Below are 22,800 nucleotides of genomic sequence, written 5' to 3'. Positions count from 1 at the left end.
CACTATCAAGTTATTAGATAAAGTAGTTTTGAAATGCACTCGTCCCCAACAAACATAAGCCTGTAATTCAGTGGTTCTCGTTTGTTTATGTGTTACATATTTGTTTTTTGTACATTTTATTTATGCAAATAGGGCCGCTAGTTTTCTCATTTGAATTGTTTTACATTGTCATATCGGTGCCTTTTATATTGACTATGCGGTTTGGGCTTTGCTCATTGTTGAAGGCCGTACGGTGACCTATAGTTGTTAATGTCTATGTCATTTTGGTCTCTTGTGAACACTTGTATCATTGGCAATCATACCACATCTTCGTTGTTATATATATTGTTGTCAGTGTACATTTAGAAAAATAAATTCAATCTAAAAATTAACGATTAAAAATGTGTTGACTTGTTCATATTGAACATCAAATCTATTTTAAATAAAAAAAGGGGGAAATCATTTGGTAGTTTCTGATAAAACAATTAAAGGTGTATCATTCTAAATTGTCCGTTGATTACTTAAATGATCATAATATATATATTCAAACTGGAAGGAATGTTGAAGATATGTAAAAAAATATGAATTTGTTTACAATTTTAGAAATTAAAAGGATGTTTTTCAAATCTCCATTTTTTATAGATTTTGCAATAATTTTGCTTAATAATGGATATACATTTTTGAAAAAAAAACCTTTCTGCCAAAAATGCTTCTGAATTAAAATACATATCTGATTTTGTTTGGTTATTAAAATGTACGTCTGCATACCTTTTATTAGAAGAATAAAGATGTTCGCAATTATCATTCATACACAAATTACAAAAATCTCGGAATCATTCGTAGGCATAATGTTTTCTGGAGAAAATTCTAAAATGAGCCAATAATAAAAGGTTATGATTTTAAATCAATATTTAAGCAATATATAAATGAAAGGTAATTTATACTTGAATATAGAAACCTTTCTAACGTCGGAAAATAACTGATAATTATTGGCGTATTGTTTTGCTTTTATTTTCACACTCCTATCTGGATAATAAATATGAATTTATGCTGATATACAAATTATGGTTGATATCGGAAATTAAGCACACTATAGGCTTTACTTAGTTTGTCTGAAGATATAAAAAGGTAAATATATATTTAGTTATTCCTTTATGATGATGCATTACATATGACTAGAAAAAATTCAAAAACAGAAAAAAGAACAGATGAAGAAATTGTCAGGTAAATCGTCATCTATACTATTATATTTTAATATAAACAAGTTTAAAACTTTACGCAGACGAATTTTTGCCTTTTGGATGTACTAAAATTTGTTAAACGTCGGAGAAACAGGTTTTTCCCCAGTTTTAATAAAAACCAGACTGAGGTTATATTATAATATGTTAAATGTTACCAGTTGAATTATATTTTGAATCGTTGTTTGACGGTACCATTGACGGGAACTAAGGAATGGTAAAGCTTTATTTCATATGAGTTAATAACTTCTAACACAGTGACGACTGCTGTACCCATATTTTGACTAATTTATTTATTATGTCTGTGTTGTTCACGCATCCTTGTAAGTAGAACGGAATATGATGAGATTGTCGTACAAGTAAGAGGTTTAGCGCTGTAAAACCAGGTTCAATCCACCATTTTCTACATTTGCAAATGCCTGTACCAAGTCAGGAATATGACAGTTGTTGTCCATTCGTTTTTGATATGTTTTGTTATTTGATTTTGCCATAAGATTAGGGACTTTCCGATTGAATTTTCCGCGGAGTTCAGTATTTTTATGATTTTACTTTTTTCAAATATAGGAAGAACTTAAATGCATCTACATTGAATTATGGTACCTATTTTACTGTGCCATATGCTCATTCGACTAATAATGTAATGTTCAATGTCATTATACTCGAAAAGTCAACACATAATATAAACTTCCGCGAGCATCGTACGCATTGAATAGTCCTAATGAATTGTATGCGTATCTGGGAAGAAGTTTTATTCTTAAAATATTTTAATATATTTCATTTTAATTTAAATTTCAAGTAAACATTATATACACATCGTTAATTTTATAGTTATAAGTTTTCTTCCTTTTGACTTAAATGATGAAAATTTGTAATTATTAATTATTTTTTCTCGGAGTAAGTAAATAAAATAATTGTTTTGAAAAATGTTAACTTAGCTGTATTGGAAATCAAACATCATAGAAGAGAAATTGACATTTATGTCACAAGGACATTGCAGTAACTAAGATCAATTAAACTGAAATAACAATTCATGAATTGGTGAATTCGAAGCACTTTTATTGATTTAACTTCATCAGAAACACAAAAATGTACCATGTAAAATTAAGACGTACAAATGAAAATCCGATTCAACACTTTAAGAATTGAATTAATAATACTACTGATTTGGAACAGGTAATTAGCAATGGCGCGAATTATGTTTAAGAACTCGTTTCTTACAGGACCTTAAATGAAAATAGAACTTTCAATAAAATAAGCATAGTAACAAACGTTAATGTCTTTTCATCGTATTTAAAAAAAAAAAAATATGCATTAAAAAAGTATACAATTTTTATAAAAAAAAAACATGTTTGCCGCTACATTGTACTTAGAAAAAGCAGAAAATGATTGAATTAGTTTATGATTATGGATGGTAGGTGTATAGTTAGTACTGCCTTAAAATTTGTAAACATTAAGTTTCAGAACATTGCATTTTGAATCAAAATTACTGAAATATTTGAACGTTTTGTTTTCAGATTAGTTATTTTGTTAATGTTTTACTTTCAGATTTATTTTCTAATATGAGAATTGGTGATCCTTGGTCTTATGTGATTCTTGTTATACTATCAACACAATTGCTTGTACCATTAGTAGTGACAGACAGAATATGCAATTCACAAAGTACTCCTCACCCGTTTGGTGTGTGTGGAAGCGAATTGTCAAATATAATGGAACTTATATGTGGAGATCGTGGGTTCAACTCAAGAATGTCAAAACGAGGCGAAGTTATAGAAGGTAGTTCATTTTTATCTTCATTTGTTTGAATCCAAAAGTAGTTTGCGATCTTGTGAGCATACCCAATAATATATTTTTTTTGCGATATCAGTATCTTCTTACTGACAAAATATATAATAATGATACTTTTACCATACAAAAGAAGTAGGATTCTCCTTAACTTTTTATCGGGCATGTTTGGGAGCTATAATGGAGAAATACCATTCATGAAGTAAAATAATTAACGTTTGATTCTATATGTTTCTTAAGATTAAGAATCAAACGCTAAATGCTATGCAATGGTTATTGAAACGATAACTATATAAACAGATAAAAATTGATATATAATTTTGAAAAAAAAAACAGATCTGCGTAGTCTGTAACATTCTTTGACATGGAGTACACTATTCTGGTAGTCACTGATCAATCAATTTATAACCGCTGTTCAAAACTCAAAAATCCATGGACAAAAAACGAAATCGGGGTAATAAACTAAAACTGAGGGAAACGCATTAAATATAAGAGGAGAAAAATGACACAACATTAAAATGTAACACATACACACAGAAACGGACTAAGCATTAAACAAAACAGTTATTTTAATCTACAAGCTCTTCAGAGATTGATTATACATAATCTATAGTAATTTTTAGTACTCAGATTTTTCCGAAGAAAGCAATTTTCCATCACGTATGGTTTCAAAAATTACAAATAAATAATGTTTTCTTATAGTAAACTTAGTTATATATAATCTTAAACTATCATTGCTTATGCTATTATAGTTCTATCATTGAAATAATTGTTTTCAATAGTAAGTATCACGGGAAAATTTACTCCATGTTATGGACCAGTTCATTATTATAATTTATCAGTTGACAAAATAATATTTTGTTTTAAACGTCAAAGGATTTTCTACTCGAGCAACATGTGTATATAAAAGACGATGTGGTATGATTGCTAATGAGACAACTCTCCACAAGAGACAAAATGACACAGAAATTAACAACTATAGGTCCCCGTACACTGTATTTCGCAAAATCTTTCAGAAACCCTCTTCTTAACGCTCTATATTTCATAATTTACTTACTTTAATTTCATTGATGAGAATTGTGGAGACGAAACGCACGTCTGATGTACACAATTCTAATCCTGATATCTGATGATTTTTTTTAACTCCATCTATTACTGGATTTATTTGAATATATTTGAAAAGGCGGGGTTTAAGAAGTTAGCTTATTCAAGACCAGTCCATCTATAGACATGAGTTTTGGGATAAACTCATTATAAAGTGTCCAGATATTTGTCCCATATCATACACTCAGTTCTTTTGTATATACGTTTGGTGACACTTTAAGCTATAGGTGATTATATTTCAATAATAATTATAACAGCAATCATCCTTATCACACACAATTAAGATTAAAACATAAGCTCCGACTGATCAGTTGAAATAACATTAGAAAAACTGATCTACAAATAGAAAGTTTGTTACTTATAAACACTTATTTGATCAGACTGGTGATGACTGCTGTACCCCTACTTTGACAATTTTACCTATAATGTCTGATTTGTTTACGCAGCGTTGTAAATATAATGGAATTTGAAGCGACTGTCATACAAGTGAGAGGTTTAGCGCTATAAACCAGGTTCAATCCACAACTATCTACATTTGAAACTGCCTTTACCAAGTCAGGAATATGAAAGTTGTTGTGTATTCGTTTGATGGGTGTGGTAATTTGATTTTTCTATTTGATTAGGGAATTTCCGTTCTGCATATGCTGAGTGTTCAGTATCGTACGAGATTTTTGTAGACGAAACGCGCGTTTGGCGTAAATACAAGACTTAAACCTGGTATCTATGATGAGTTTATTTGTATTCATTTGCTTATCCATTTTAATAAAACTTTGTTTGTTATTTCAGATACTACAGACTCACCACTTCATGGAATCATTTTGGGTAAAAGAAAAGCGGTGGCCTATATTACTAAACGACGGACACACATTGTTTGTGAATGTTGTCATAATTCTTGCGAATTCAGCGAAATGGAACAGTACTGCAACTAGGATTGAAACACGAAACAATAAATTAAAATATAGGAAATTAAATAATATTTGTAAAAGTTAACATGCTTAACATATTTTGATATACGAAAATATTGTTTATTTGATTTTTTGTAAAACAAACGGTATATGAAATCGTCTTTCTCCAAAAACTTTCAGCTTTAAAGACAAGAAGCATTTGATTAAAAAAATATACAACAAGACTGTATGAATGATGAATTCCTAAACTAACGTAAACATATGAATCGGTTGATATTATGATTAATAATTTGTTAACTATCATGAGAGTTGAATACAAAGTGAAAATGCCAATTTGAGTTTGAACATAATTACACAATTGGTCTGTGTTATCATAATACAGACTGGTGCATACATTAACACTACAACTGAACTGTGTAGGTAAACAATCGAGATCGTTTTTATTTCGGCCACTATCATTTTATGATTGTATTATCAATAAAAAATAATTGTTTCAAACCTGACTTCTATTCTGTTTAGAGATGTAGAGAACTAATCTATACTCAAATAATTTCTACTCACTCGCAAGATGTTTAATGCCAAGTTTTATCGAAGACGCTGCTGAATGATTAAATGTACAGGTGTGCTCTGCATTTGAACTTCTTGATATTATTGTAATAAATCTTACTTTTTCTACTGTTTTTTTTTTCGAGGATATACATTTTCTTGGATAAAAGTAATCTTGCATGGTCTTGGACAAAAATTTGGTTGTTATGAAAACTTTGGTTAACATTTTTACAAGCTTATAGGAATTTGAAATTGACGGAACACTTAAAGTCATGTTTCAACAATACCTATCAAATCAACGAAAAAAAAATATATATGACATGAATGATATTCGATAAAATTTATGGAAAAAATTGAAAATGAGGCTAATATTTTGAAAGTTTTGATTATATTTATTCAATATATGGTGTGATGGGAAAGATTCATGAAATATACACTGTAACATATAAAGTTCATTTTGTATAAATATCACATAGTGTGAACAATCGTTGAAAGAGAGAGAAAATCAGAGTATAAGCTATGCTGTGCTATGTGGCACTGCGACATTATTCTCTGATTTAACCACATGTAAGTGCAGATTCAGTTTAAAATGACGAACGTCCAGAGTAATAATTTTTACTCTCAGTTTATATAAACTCGCTGCATTGTCTCATTTATCTTGGAGATACTAACTGTGTAGTAACAATTACATCCTTAGTTTTATGATATAGACATTTGTATAGGTTAATTAATCGTTTTATTAATTGATATCGAAAGTCATGAATTATTTTATCATTTTTGTTTTTTGTTTATCTGAAATGTTCCAGTATTTGCTCAAGATTATTAACTGCTTTGTGTTTTTACATTAGTTTTGTTTTTGCAGTTGCTAATTTTCTTGGGTTCAAATATCTAATAATAAATGAATTTTTTAACACTATACAAAGAAGAAAAATACTTATAGTAATCTCTTATGATTGTTCCAGTGGTAACTTTGATGTTTTATCAAATAATAATATTCCTTTTTTTCCTTTAGCTAATGAGAAAAGAGAAGTTTCCTAGTCATATAATAATTTGAATTAATCAATTGAGAATAAAATGGCCAGTTACTGTCAATATCTCATTTTGACTTATTGTAATAGATATTGTCCCTTTTGTGCACATTTTACTACTAGTTGTTTTATGTTTATCTATACAAACAGAGCAAGTATGAGTGTAGCCTGGAAAACATATAACACTGTTGTGAGTCCATGTTAAACATACTTAGGAGATTTGATAATGTTCGTGAATGTTATTGTTAACGTAATGAGAATTATATTTGTATTAAAATGTTCTTATTGACATGTCATTATATGGATAAAGTTATTTTCAGTAGATTGATACTTTTTATTTTATTTTGGAACGAAGAAACTCTTTCAATTCATTCCTTTGATACTCTCTGCTCACGTTTAACAATGGTGTACATGGTGTATAAGGGGGACATTTTGTCTGTTTCTGCAGTACATCTAAAACTAGCATCTGGTGCATTAAATTGGTACAGTAAATGCTCTCACATACTGTAACAGAGGGGCGAAAGACACCAGAAGGATAGTCTAACTCATAGATCGAAAAAAAAGACAACGCCATGGCTAACAAACCAAAAAAGTCAAACAGACAAATAGTACACAAGACACAACATAGAAAACAAAAGACTAAGTAATCCGAATCAGCTAAAAACATGATATTTCCTAGTCATATTCTTTAAAATTATCAGAATGGTAATATTGCTTTAAAGTTTCAATTTTTTGCCAATAAAGTTAATAAAAGATTTAAATAAAGGATATGACTTTAACAGAAAAAGCAAAATGTCAAAATTGGTCATTAATTTCGATTGTGTTAATTTTATTGATGAATATGAGAAAGATGATAATATCTTGACAGTGGAGTTGCAAACAATAACATTTTTTTTATGTCACTTTGATTTTCGCTTACGTGTCGAATGTTAATTTGACATTAAATGACCATTTGTTGATATACCTGAGATAGGTAGTTGCGAACAAAAACCATCCAATATGATATTTTATTCACATAAACATCTTCTTCTCAAATAAATATTAGCATATGACTGTTAAGAAGATTCGAATTAAGATTACTTTGGCAGTTCTGTAAGACTGAGAATTTGTGCAAATTGAAATAAATAACGTTAACTGTGCCCGTTATACTACAATCGATTCTTATTTCGACAACTTATATCCCATCTGTGAAGCACGAGTCAACAAATCTTTTGAAGATCCAAAAGTTACTCAAATATTATTGCTGAAAAAAAAGAACTCATAAAAAGGACAAAAGGTATAGCTGAAGCCAAGCTGTTGAGATCATTGCATGAGGAAGATGTATCCTCAATATAAAATTACTTCCAAAATTTAGCATTTTTCTAAAACGCAATATCCTTATTTCGTATCAGTACTGGTAACTTTATGCCGTGCAAAATCTTATATACAAAATAAAGTTTTTATTGTTTACAGACTGGTTTCATATAAGGCCGTGTTCACACCAAACGCCGTGTACAGTAAATATGTTTACATTTGGTTTAATGTAATGTACACTAGTTTCACATTAAATTTGTTCACATCTATACACCTTGTTTAGCTACCTGTATATAAGATTGTTCACACTTGTAAACTATATGTCATTTAAATGTTCATTACGTAGAACCGAATTCAAATTTTCGAACAACTTATCTAGCAGTTAGGAAACGACCATTTGACTTTAAAAAAAGAGAGGGGGGGGGGGATTTTTCAACAATTTGATTTAAAAAAAAATCGAGCCATTCAGATGATTATAGAATGAACAAATATTCTGAATCCAAAATGTCCCCATACATTATAGTGTTATATATTAAAAAGAGTAAAGTGGTTTCTCCTATAAGAAAGTCATTTTGGATGATTTGCAGTAGCTTAATAATGTCTCGACTACCCATTAAAAACGTAGAATCGCCATCAACGTGCTAACAGACGAAAAAAAAAAGAATTGCTATGTTAAAGATCACTACATTTCTATCTCTTCTGTTTGTTTGAAATGCTATTTTTTTTTCCAAGGAATATTTGGAAAAGGGAGGGGGTAATGTTTTTTTTTTATATCTAATTGTATTTTAACGGGTCTCAGATACTACACAAACAAACAATTAACCTCCCCCTTTTTTCAGTATTTCATTTATAGTGAATCGTTGTGTGAGTATAAAGACCAGTGGCAAATATTTCTGTCAATGTGTATGTCTAATCGATTCAGGAAGACCTTTTAAATGAGTTATGTGTTCGGCAATGATTATAGATGAGTCCTGATTAGGGGTTAATAAGGCTACGTAAAGTGTTTTTATAACAAATAAATAAATCAAGTTTAGACAAATTTTTCTGTAAAGAAATTTACCAGTGTTATAAGTATCAATTTTATATACAACTTGTTTCTTTTTTAAATATACATGGGAAAATTTAAGTTTTGAATGCCTAGTTTTGTGTACACCTACCTACTCAAGGCCTACATCGACTAGCGACTGCATGTAGACAAATTATGATTTAAACTACATGTAAACATTGAGCTTTATCAATGAGAACGCAATTATGTTTAGTTTATGTGTGAGTTACACAAACACAACACCGAGTTTAGGTCAATGTGAACACGGCCTAAGTATCTGAATGTGATAATATGCTAATTTGTAATTCCTTGTTTGTATTCAAGTGATTAATGAAAAAAAAGTGGCTTTCCTTTCATGCATCAAACTTAAGGTATGACTTTGTGTCCTACGACAAATTAAAACGTTATTTAAAGAAATGAACTGAAATAATAATGCATAATATTAAATAAATTTCGACAAGAATATGCAATTTTTTAACTGCCAACAAATTAATTTCCGGTAGCCATACGAGTTCATTACTTGATTTGAAGATTTGATCGTTGTTCTATAGTTTCTCTTGAATATTAAATAATTACACTTTTACAGAAAATGCCTCTGCATAAAAAAAACCCCACTTAAACTGACCATCGAGAAATTACTTAAGCTAATGACGCTATGATGGTATCAAAACGCAAACCATATTCACTACCGATTAAAATCTCGGAATATTCATAGCCATCTAAATAATATCGACGCTTGAACGCAATCGAACACGACATATCGATCTCTTGACGCACCTTTTTTACATAACATATGCTGTTCAGTTGTGGTGCTGTTGTCACACTGTTTTGTAGAGTTATCCTATAACACTCATTCAAGGTACCAGTAATAGGTTTGATGTATGACCTAAGCTTTACATTTGAGAATCATTTGTTTGGAGGTCTCGTTGGAAATGTGCTACTTTATTTACAAAATTCTGTCATGGCATAAACGTTTGAATACCTCTCCAGCATTCCCAATTCCTTTTGAAAAAGTTCAATTCAATACCAGTTTTAAGTGGGGTTATCAAATACATGTACTAAATACATTTCAATTTTTGTTCTAAGTCTTAAACCTTATTCTCACTGAAAAGGATTGGCGTACCAAGTTAATTTTAACACATCGGCGTATGATGCTGCACGATATATTTTTTTTCTTTTTTTGGTTATAAACATTGGCTTTTTCATTCGAATGTACCGACTTTGTTGAGGTCTTTAACAGCTGGATAAACGCTATATTGTTTACGCTTTGACCTTTGTTTTAGTATTCATACCACATCTTTTTATATCTTGGTGTATACCATTGAGCATTTTTGTAACGATTTGTCTTATGATAAAAATTTTAAAAAATGTGAAAAATGTCTGTATAAATGTAAAACCAATTTAACTGTAGCAAATGTCATCTGTGACGTCAATCAATATTCCATCAAGTGAATTAAAGGGTTTTCCTAGACTCCGAAAACACGTAATGCATTGACCAATTTTTCCGTAATGTCGTGTCAGCACAAAAAAGTCATAATGAGACGTGATCACAGAATTAATAGAGTGTTAAAAGTTAGGTATCAAAACGCTATTTTTAGAAAATGATTGGAACCCATTTCATTAAGAACTCATCGAATATTGTCAGTTTGTATGTACTTCAGTTTCAAACCCTTACCATTTGAATTGTGATAAACAGTTGTATTCAGGCAGATGTGTATGTTTCAGTTTGAACTTTTTTTACAAAGGTGTAAAACCATCAAAGTAAATTATGTCACATTTGGTGTCACACGACAAAGGATCAAAATATATCGTCTTAGATTTGACATCTTAAGGTCTCTTTGATTTTCGTATTCAAGTGCTAAAATAATAAAAAAAAACAGTTGCCTTATCATGTCTTTTCTTTTGTCAAATCACCTTGCTTGTATCACGTAAGTCTTTTCATGTACAAAATACGGTATGACCTCGTTTTATTGCCACAGATTAAAACGTTGTGTAAAAAAATGAACTAAAATAAAATTTTATAAGCATATTTTGACAAGCTTATGTCAATTTCAAACTGCCAACAAATTAATGTACGGTGGCCATACGGGTTCATTCTTTGATTGAAAGGTTCTATTGTTTTTATATAGCTTCACTTGGATATCAAATAATTATATTGTAAATAAAAATACCTCTGACAAAAAAAAAAAAAAAACCTTAAATTGTCCATAGAGAAATTACTTTTATAGCGACTGACGCTATTGTACTAAGTGTAGGGTACTCCCTGTGGGAACAATAATCCGGACCTATGGAATCTGGGTTGCCAAAAAGGCAATATTGTTCGGATGAGGCCTTAATTTTGCCAAAGGTAAGGGTTTTCTTATCCCAGGCATAGATAACCTTAGCCGTTTTTTGGCACAACCTTTTGGAATTGTTTATCCTAAATGTTCCCCATTCATTTATTCTGATTTGGGTTTCTGATTATTCTGATCTGAAGCGTCATTGACTAGTCTTATGAAGACGAAACTCCCGTTTAGCGTATCAAATTATACCTTTGATAACTATCCTTATGATTCAAGATATTTGGGTTTTGTTTTACCTATATACGTCTGGCGTATCAAGTTATACGCAAGTTTTTCTACATAAAAATACCTGAATCAAATCAGAAATATGACAATTGTCTTCCATTCGTTTGATTTTGCAAACTTTGCCATTTGTAATTTTTTTCCGCTTTGTATTATCTTTGGTGTTCGGTTTTTGTTATTTAACTTTTTTATGCAGATTATAGGAGCTTGACTGTTCGTAACATCAACATGTTTTCCAATGTTCTCATTTTTTGATATGTCATGATAAGACCTTTGAATGATGATGCGACGTTACAGAAACATAGATTAATTAATCACTTTATGTTTAGCCCCTGAGAAAAAAAGTGACATATCTTATAAAAACACTTTCTCTGACATAACTGAGATTAATTGCCGTCAAAAATAGACATTTGCTAGAGATAATAATTACTGTTATGTTAGTTCTTAAATTTTACTGTGTTATTTGTCGTTTTCATCAGGAGAAAATTCGTTGGTCGAAGTAGGATCAAATACTGTAGAAATTACCAGATATTTGGTATAAAGTTCCCAACTCATTCGGTTTTCAAGAGCATGCAGCTACTTCTCAGACATTTTAAAATATTTCCAGTGACTAAGAAGGAAGTTGATGAACCATGCTTACACGTATGCGGAAGAACGTTTAACCCTGTTTCAAAAAAAAAAAACAAAATGTTCATCGGAAGATTATAAGACAACGATGTTAAACATTTCGTATTAATTTCAAAAATAATACACGATGGGCTTGAAGAGAAAAGTCTACGTATTGATGGTGTGTATCATCATAAATTCAATGTCGTAGTGTTATCCGTCTTTGTAAATTTTTATTTTTGATCTATTCCTGATAACATCAACTTAACATGGCTCTGTACTTATACATCCCGTCATTGTGTTTTTTCTATGGTTATTTTTCATTATTCTGTTGCTTTGTTGAAATATTTGTTTGGTTTACAGTGATAAAAATTTAAACACAAATTTGGCTGCTGTAACCCTATTTTTGACATTTGTATCTATTATGTATGTTTGTTTTCATCACACACTGTTGTCAGAATAATGAAATTTTATGCGACTGTCATACAAGTGAGTGGTTTATCAAACTTATAAACCCAAGTTAAATGTGCATCTTTCTACATCAATACAGGCAACAGTACAATTGTTAAAAAAAAGAAACATACGATAATGTAACATAAATGAGACAATCATCGTCTAATCGTTAGATGCGTTTGAACTTTTAATTTTTCCATTTGATCACCGAAACTCTTTTTGGAAATTTCCTTTGTAATCGTGTTTTTATATTTTTACATCACTTGTGCTCTCGATGGTACAAAAAAAAGTCACCCTTAGTCTTGAGTGAAACAGACTTGGTTTGGTTACAATTCGTGTTGCTCAGTCTTGAGTTTTCTATGTTGTGTATTGTCTCTTCTGTGAAGCCAAGGCTAAAAGATAATTTCTAAATTAAAAAGCTGTTTATCACAGACCCCCCCCTGTCATAAAAATATATATTAAAAAAGAGCCGATTAAACAAAAACACAAAAGGGACAAAAAGTACAACTCAAGCCAAGTAAAGGAGAGCATTGCATGAAGGAGATGTCTCAATCTAAAATAATTTCCAAAATGTTGTTCCCGTATTATATTATGACACTATATCTCTATTTCTTACCAGTATTGATATGGCTTATGCTGTAAAACACTTATACAAAAGAAAGTTCACAAAGTTTATGGACTGATTTCCCATAAAAGATAAGGATTTTCTTATCCCAGGCAAAGATAACCTAAGCCGTTTTTTTTGGAACAACCTTTTCTGAATTTTGGCTTTCTGATTATTCTGATCTGAGCGTCATAAATGAGTCTTATGTACACATCAGCACCCAATAGTATTATCGCGACTTATCACAACACATAACAGTTACAAGGACAAATAATCAATTGACAATTATCAGGTTTTAGGTTTTGATTGTGCCTTTTGAGAGATTTTCCGCTTTGAACTTTCTTTGGTGTTTCGTTTTTTGGTTATGTTACTTTTTTATACAGCTTGGATGTTTGTGACATCAAAATTTAGTACATTGTTCTCATTTTATGATATGTCACGATAAGACCTTTGGATGCTGATGCGACGATATAGAAAAAAAAATGATTAATTAATCACATTATGTTTAGCCAGTGAGAAAAACAAGTTACATACCTTATAAATACACCTTCTCTGATATAACTGAGATTAATTGATTGCAAAAATAGACATTTGCTAAAGACAATAATTACTATCGTATTAGTACTAATTCTCAAATTTCCAATTCTTATATTAGTCGTTTTCATCAGAAAAAAAATCGTTGGAAAAAACCCACTGAAATACAATAGAAAATACGAGATATTGGATATAGATGTCCCAACTCAAGAGCTTGCAGCTACGTCTCAGACATTGTAAAAGTTTTCCGCGTCTGAGCAGAAATTTGATGAATCAGGGTTATTTTGTTCAATGGTATTTTTTTTATTCTTGTGTTGACACATTTAATTGTTTTATAATCCTGGTACTTTTGATAACTATTTACAGTGATTAAGATTTAAAGACAACTAGAACACACCCGCGAAATCGTGGGCATTTAATAGAGCTTGGTTGAAAGTATGTAAACTGTTGTAAGGAGTTTTTCTGTTCAATTCCATTTTTTTCGCGTTTCTGTATACTATGAACATATATATACTATAATTAAAGTGTATTTGCTATCAAATATCAAATTTAAGTTTCTTCTGCTAGTCGATCACTGATATTATATAGAGAGTCTGTATCAACCCGACTGATAACAATCATTGATAATTATTGATAATTATTGATAATAATAGAGCTTGGTTGAAAGTATGTAAACTGTTGTAAGGAGAATTTTTAAAACAGATTTCGTGCCTGGAGAATTTCAGAAAAGGTATGAAAGTTCATAGGTACTTGGAAACAGTTTAAGACCTCTCTCTTTCTTCCAAAATCCGTTATTATTTTTTTTGTTAAATTCCATTATTTTCGCGTTTCTGTATACTATGAACATATACCCTTGTCCTGGTCCCCGAGTACTCTTGTGAAATTTAGGTGCAAGTTAAAAGCCGGAAGTCCGGTTTTACTTAAAAGCAAACTCGCGGGCATTTTAATCTTGGTTGAAAGTATGTTTACTATTTTAGGATGATTTTTTGTAAAATATTTTATGTCTGGAGAATTTAAGAAATGATATCAAAAATCATATAGATACATGAAGACAGGACTTTTTTTTAAAGCCCTCTCTCTTTTTTTTCAAAGTCCGTAATAATTTTGTTTTCTGTAATATTCCATTATTTTCGCATTTCTGTATACTATGAACATACGTATCTATATTATAAATATTTAAGTGTATTTAATTTTCTATTAACTATTTATTCTAAGTTTCTTCTCCATTGAATCACTGCTATATTATATAGAAGTCTTTCACATGATACATCATAGTAGTATATTAATCGTAGCATACATGCAAATAAACGCGAAAATAATTGTCCTGTCCCGTCTGAATACTTTATTATGAAAATTATGATACAAATCATGTGCAAGTTTAAGACGAGGTATAATAGTAGTGGTTCTTACGATCTAAAAACCACGATATGGACAACGCCCTGATTGGCTTATTTATTTTTCATTTTTGTGATCTATCATACGATTGGTTCTCAACGTTACCTCAGTTTTAATTTGTTACCCCGATTTAGTTTTTTGTCCATGGATTTATGAGATTGAACAGCGGTATACTACTGTTGCCTTTATTTAAAACCGAAAGTCATATATATATCTGACTTAAAAGTCGGTTTGAATACGGAATCAACATCCGGACGCCTTGATTTTTGTTTTTCTCCCAAAATAATTCAAACTGAATAGTCATAAGAATGGATGACAATTGCGACTATGCACGGTAAGTATAGGACACAGAGGCATGATGATTAATTCATTGTGAGAGGAAGAGAAGCAACACACACAATGAGGTCTTCTCGTTTAATAGTGTAGATATGGGCTGCTGTAACTCTGTGTTTGACCTATGTTCCTATTGTGTATATTTGTTTTGATCACAAATTGATCTCAATATCATGAATTTTATGCGACTTACATACAAATGAGAAGTTAATCTAACTAGCAAACCAGTTAAATGAGCCATTATCTACATAAATAATGGCAACAGTAGTAAATCACTGTTCAAAAGTCGTAAATCGATTAAGATAAAACAAATTCAGGTTACCAACTAAAACGAAAGGAAACACATCAACTACAAAAGGAAAACAACGACACAACAGAAATACTCGAGTGTTGTGTTTATGTACAATTGTTGTTTTTTTTTTCGTTTGCTATGGAGTTTTCAGTTTATGAATTGAAATTCCACTTAGCAGCTTTCGGTCCTTTTGTACATGCTCCAGTTGTTAATGATGTTTTACGCCAACAAAATTTAATATCAAAGATAAAATCATTAAACAAAATGTTTTAAATGGTGCTTTTAGTGCTCATTTCTATTTTTTCTAAAAAGACCTGTGTCAAGATAGAAATACTCTTTTTTGCATGATTTTGCTAAAGTTAACTTATGATTGCGGTTATATTTTCGAGGAGATAGATTAATAATAGAGTAGTTAAAGTAATGGTTGATAACGATATGATGTTTCATTTATAGTTAATTATATAATATTGTTTTCATCAAATAATAAACACAGGTCGATAGTCTCTTTTCTGTTATTAATTTGAATATTTCAAACAATTGGGTTAATTTTTGAATGTTAAAAGTTTTGTTTATCCTTATAAAAATACCATTAGTTCAAACTAGTAAGAGTTATAAAGGACGTTTCCTCATTCAGATGTAAAGATGGTGTTTTATCTTATTGATTTAGGTCCCCCTTTCTGCAATCAGCATGCAGAATCAGTATCAAAATAGACAATTTTGCCTCAAACCAAGATGTTGTTATGTCTTTAAGACATACTTTGTGTTTGATTTTCTGTTCATTTTGTTTTTGCCTTAAACTAAAAAGTTTATATGATTTTTTAATTGCTACATGGACAATATAAAACATATCTTTTAAAGCTTTCATCGTCATTTGTTTTATATGTTGAAGCGACTATAAGTTCGTTTGCTTGTGCTTTTCGCTGTGCTGGTTGTTTTTTTACATTTGTATGAGGTGTAGTTCTGTCAAGTAGTAATGTCTTTTAAGAGATATTTGTTAACATTGACATATAAGCGGGAGTTCTGATTGCTATAAAATCCGACTCAACCTAACATTTGTTCTTAAAATGTCCTGTACCAAGTCATGAATATGGTAGTTGTTATCAAATATTTCGTTTTTAGGTATGCTTGTTTTTGTTGCACTCTAGTTTTTCTGTTGTACCGTTGTTTTACTCTTATAGTTTGCGTGTTTTGTTTTCGGTATTAGTTGGTAATCCGGATTTGTTCACTCTCAACTAATTTTCTTTTGACCAGCGGTATACTTCTGTTGCCTTTATTTACAACAAAGTGTACGCTACTTCAAGCCAACAATTCACGCATAGCATACATTTACATCTAACAGTATTAATGATTAACTTCAATTTTAAATACGTGTTAGTTTGTGATCAATATAAAATACCATACCTGTGGTGAAACTTCCCTTTAGATATGATAAATGCACAGAGAATGCCAATTACCCACTTTAGATATTTTTCAAATATGATTTATTTGTCTATATTTAAATCATTTTATTAAACAAATAATGTATTATTGTTATGCATTTACTTTACTACATTGGTTAGAGGTATAGGGGGGTGGTTGAGATCTCACAAACATGTTTAACCCCGCCGCATTTTTGCGCCTGTCCCAAGTCAGGAGCCTCTGGCCTTTGTTAGTCTTGTATTATTTTAATTTTAGTTTCTTGTGTACAATTTGGAAATTAGTATGGCGTTCATTATCACTGGACTAGTATATATTTGTTTAGGGGCCAGCTGAAGGACGCCTCCGGGTGCGGGAATTTCTCGCTACATTGAAGACCTGTTGGTGACCCTCTGCTGTTGTTTTTTATTTGGGCGGGTTGTTGTCTCTTTGACACATTCCCCATTTCCATTCTCAATTTTATTTGCATTATTATGTCACTGATTATTCCTGATATGATATCAGGATTGATAAAGTACTTAAAAGTAATTCTACTGATTTCAGTGAACATGAAAATCCCTAAAAAAAATCAGTGAAATATACAAATTCATCGTAACATATCTACTGTATGTAGTATTTGGCAAAGTAGAAAAACATACACCATACATTTTAAATGACATGTGGTGCAAATTAAACAGTAGTACATTAAGTGTTTTCCCGATAAGCTCGTACGATTTGGTTGCTATCATAAAAACATATCCTGTTTTTCGTGAAATGATATATACAGTTCCCAGCTGAGATATGCAAATTGCATCACTGCTCTGACGAAACCATTCAGCTTTGCGATATCCTATAAACTTATGTAGTGAAGGTCTTCTACAAATAATAAAAAAAAGTCAATTCCCATCTGATGAATAACTCTGCGATCAGACGTAATCTTCGTTTCTTCCTCTTACCCTACGACGGTATAGAAAGTAAACGGGATGCAAAAAAAACAAATTTGAAGCCAACATATATTTAAGCTCCTCATTCTAAAAGGAAAATGTTCCTTTGCAGTTATACATAATTCTAGTTCATGCATACAAAGTTTTAAAACCCAATTGCATAGATCTAAAAAGAATACCATATATATTCAATATGTTTATTCATTTAACATGGATTTTTTCTATCATTCTGAAAGGGACAATCGTTTTATATACACACATAGATGTGTACAAATTGTTTCTTTTCACATATCGACTTTGTAGTGCTATGTATAATCAATATAATTGCTTATTGTAATATAAATAAGTACGCTAACTTTTTGATTATGTTGGTTCTATTTAAGCGCACTTATTTTCTTATGTGTTTTTTTCAAACATAGCAAACAATGACTTAAAAAAGGAAATCGTGTTTCTCTATGAAAAAAAAAATTTGACGTTTTAAGACGATTCTATCATAATAATATAATTTCCAAGAACTGTAACTGAATCCATGAGTAGATCAACACAAACAAATAGTATACCTATCTTTGATTAGGGTCTTTCCGTTTTGGATTGTCTTCGAAGTTCAGTATTTGTATAATTTGTTTTTACTTTTTGAAAGCAAAAAGTTTTATTTTGATTTGCACTTGAATACACATAGCAGTAAAATAGTGCACGAGTATATAAAAATATGACCACAAAGAGAAAAACAAAACATCTTTGAGATAATAGAAGAAAAAAAAATGTTTTAGTTTCTATATTTGTGGTTCATCAATTGGTAGAAATCTGTCCCGAATTTGCCTAAGGAAGAATCAATTATTTTTCAATGGAAAACTGAACATTTACTAGCCAGTGTCTGATTTTCCTGTGATGCTATACAAAGCTAAAAGAATAGGACATAGAAAATGTATGAGACATTAATGCAGTAGAATATAAAAAAGAAATACATGTCAATAACATAAAACCAAATGGGTTAATACAAAATGATACGCTGAAAAACAGAAAACAAACATAAAGACCAAAAACGGGCAATAAAAAACCCCATAAAAACATGATTGCGAAATAAAAAACTTCAGAAAAATAAAACAAAGAGGTTAAATTAAGTATTGTCTTTTATTTTTTGAAACATTATATATGGAGAAAATCGTACAGTTGCAGAAGTGTTTCGTAATATCAAGTTTAACCTATAAGCTATTTTAACTAAAGCAGTCCTTCGACTTCTTATTTGAGTTATTGTCCTTAAATGGCTTTTAAACATGTATTCATTTGTTTGATAGCATGTTAGAATACTTTACATGTATTAGATACAGTCGAACAGTACAATAAAATGATAAGCAAATCAAGATCAACAAATAAGTGTATCCCATTTTATCTTACATATTTAAAAATATACAGATCATTATTTTCAACGGAAAATTAACAAACGAAATATGTAACTATTTTATTTATTTGAGAGTTTGTTTCTCTTTGTGTGTAACATTCAACTGGTAGCATATGACGTTTTTCAAGTTTATCTTCTAAGACCCATTGTTGAGTTTGTATATAATGCTATATATGTACCTAGCAACATTCACAAAGCTTTTCAATTAATCAAACAATTACCGAGAATCACGTTAACAGATCAATGGTGTGCACAAAGCACACGACACTAGCTTATTGCTTGAAACCTTCAACCGCAAATTGATCCTATAAAGTGCAAAAACATTATTAATGGACATAGAACGGTTTTGCCTTGCTAACAAAGTCATCTGATAACATTTTAAAACTACTATCAACAGTTTACCATGACAAAGATATGTTCAACAAAATAAATGTATACGGTTCTAATGATTTGTTAAACCCATACTTCATAGCAAGCTTTAAAACGCCCGTAAAAATGTAACATAATTCTATTAAAAAAACTGTAGTTTAAGTTCAAAACAATTAACAAAAAACAAAATAAGATAGACAGCAAACAACGACAATAATTGAATTACATGCTCTTTACAAAGGCAGACGCATACGAATATGAGGCTGAGAATTATGTTTGCGATCGCTATTTATATTTGATAAATTTTACAACTAGTATTCTATGGTTCATTAAAAAGTAAAATGTTTACATTTTACTTGTACGTGTAACAGTGAGTTAATATGGGGACGAAGTCCCCAATAACAGTAGAAAATCAATAATAATAATAAAATAAAAAAAAAAAAAAATCGGAAAAATTTTCCCGAAATTTTCATTGTTCCAATGAACTCAAAATCGTTCAATTTTTTTATGTCATGTTTTAATTCCCGCAACTGCGCAGAAATCTACAATGTACTTCCCTTTTCCGGTCTCGTTTGTATAAAACTTTGAGTAAATATATATATGTATCAGTCTAGTATAAAATAGCAAGGAACGCTATACCAATTTCATTTTTAATAATTCATTGATATGAAAAACGTCACATAATGATAGCGTTTCTTTGTTTACATTGCATATGACGTCATAACTTAAATAACGTCACAACTAAAATCCCTAACAACAGAACCAAAATCGGAAACGTTACGGTATTTCTGTTTCTTTTTTTTAACAAATATTTAAGTTACAAAAAAATAATTCATACAAACTTCGTCCCCATTAACGGGTAATGCCTGCCTCATCTTAATTCATAACACAAACACCAACGAAACATGTCTAACTTATTGTAATTCACAATTAGTTGTGAGTCACGAGTGGTGATTTCATCAGTCTTTACTTTTACTGTTGTTTTAACACTTAAATTACATTGTGTTTAAAATGCCATAAATCAAATAGTACACTGATTTTTGTTTTGGAAGGGTTTTTTTTTGTTTGCATAAATAATGGACTATAACAAGGTTATTACTCGTACGTTTATCTCTCATAATAGTTATCCCACGATGACGCGGTGTGTCAGTGTAAGATCACCCCGATGGCCGGAGGCCAGAGGGTGATCTAACACTGACACACCAAGTCCGAGTGGGATAACTATTTTACATCCCAGCTGTTTTAGATTTGACGAAAAACCATTTACAATTCATAAAATCTAGTTTTGAACGCCATACAACCATTATAATATACTTTATACATTACTATATGATTTATACCCTTTTTGACCCCGAATACGATGAGCAGATATCAAACAATGTAAACTCGCCCCACTGGCCAATCGGCCCAACCTATATCGCCACTTTATGAACAAAATCGGCCCACTCTTGTTTACCGGCTTGCCCCACTTTTGAAAAAAGTGTAAAATCAAACTGAACAATCACTAACAACACACTTATTAACGAAAAGGGTTTAAACCCCACTGAATAAAGGTCTGCCAACTCGCCCCACATATAAAAATATCTTGCTTCCTTTAAGTATGTTAAATTACTAATAGGTCGTATCCAGTCGTTCTGGTGTAGTGGTTGTGTCGTGGCTTGATATGCTAAAGGTCTTGAGTTCGAATCCCAGCATATACACTGGATTTTTTTCTACGTGAATTTTGATAGTTAGTCTTTTCCGTATAATTGTATATTTAATTATAAATTTTATAGTGGATTTGACATTCCCGCCAAAATGTTACAGAACAATGGAAAGCATGCATAACAAAGAAACTCAAACTGGGGTGATCTGGTAGGGGTGATCCGGCTCATATCACCCCTGTTAGAACAAAGGAGCTGGGATGTAAGTTACTGGATAGCATAGTAAACTGTTAATATTTGTCATTAACAATTCCTTAACTTACAATATTGATTGATGTAAAACGGAAATTCAACTAATGAGTGACGTTGCATTTTAAAACAAAGTTTAAATGAGGTCATTGTGAAATTGTTGTTTGTGTTTGTTTGACTGTTTGTTCCCATCTGTCTGATAAGGTGCACTGGATTTGGTTTTTGCATTTTCCTCAGGACAAAGACCTTCAAAAGAAGTGGCATCTACCTAAACGTTGTACATCAACTCAAAATAGATACAATGCTTACAACTTAGAACACCAGAAGCACGTTTTTTTATTTTTAAAACTGACTCATCAGTGATGCTCGATTTAAACAAGATAAAGAAGAAAAAATGGGTTCAGTAAAGTATTGAGGACATACATGCCAAACGGTTATCCAAAATGCCTCAAAGGTAATCTATTCTTTGGGTATAAAGATCCTAGCTCTTAGTTTATATAGTTTTGTAAACTGAATACTTATGATCATGACCTCATCAATGATGAGTCATGCCAGCACAGATGAATTATACTGCAAATCTTTGCATTCAAATGACTTTGTAAAACATCAATCAAGTCATTCAAATGCCATAATTATGTCTTTAATGAGCACGAGGACATACAAAGTAGCACATGTCTCATCTAAAAAAGAAAATTAATCTCTAGCTTTCCGAATTATATATATTCACTGTACGTCCATTATATTTAGAAATTAAATTGAATTAACGTCTAATGTAATTGTTCTATTACGAAATTCGTCATAAGATTGTTTTAAAAACAATAGTTCTGGCTTAAAATAAATTTTAAAATTCACAAAACCAAAAAAACGACATCGTTATATTAATATAACAAACACCAATACAGCTAATACCATTTCGATTAAAAAGGTCCTTGAAGTTAAAGGTTAAGCGAAGAACGTATAAAGATTTTTCAGATATGAACATTAACAGCATTAACAAGACCTTTGATTGTCGGTACATGGTACATAAATTTTATCCAATTCTGCAACTATACTCACAGAGTACATATTATAATGGGAAGTATGGTTTACTGTTTATTTGC

At 30.7% G+C, this 22,800-nt stretch overlaps 1 long non-coding RNA gene across 1 annotated transcript; it reads left to right on the top strand.

Annotated features, from left to right (window-relative positions):
* The first annotated feature begins 955 nt into the window (after positions 1-955).
* Positions 956-6,871, top strand: LOC143049102 (uncharacterized). The gene is made up of 3 exons (XR_012970063.1): positions 956-1,107; positions 2,763-2,990; positions 4,890-6,871. It is a non-coding gene; the product is annotated as an uncharacterized LOC143049102 (long non-coding RNA).
* Positions 6,872-22,800: the final 15,929 nt, after the last annotated feature.

The sequence above is a fragment of the Mytilus galloprovincialis genome, chromosome 10 (genome assembly GCF_965363235.1).
Source record: "Mytilus galloprovincialis chromosome 10, xbMytGall1.hap1.1, whole genome shotgun sequence".
Taxonomy (NCBI): Eukaryota; Metazoa; Mollusca; class Bivalvia; order Mytilida; family Mytilidae; genus Mytilus; species Mytilus galloprovincialis.
The sequence above is the reverse complement of the archived record's forward strand: the minus strand, read 5'-3'. Positions and strand labels throughout refer to the sequence as shown.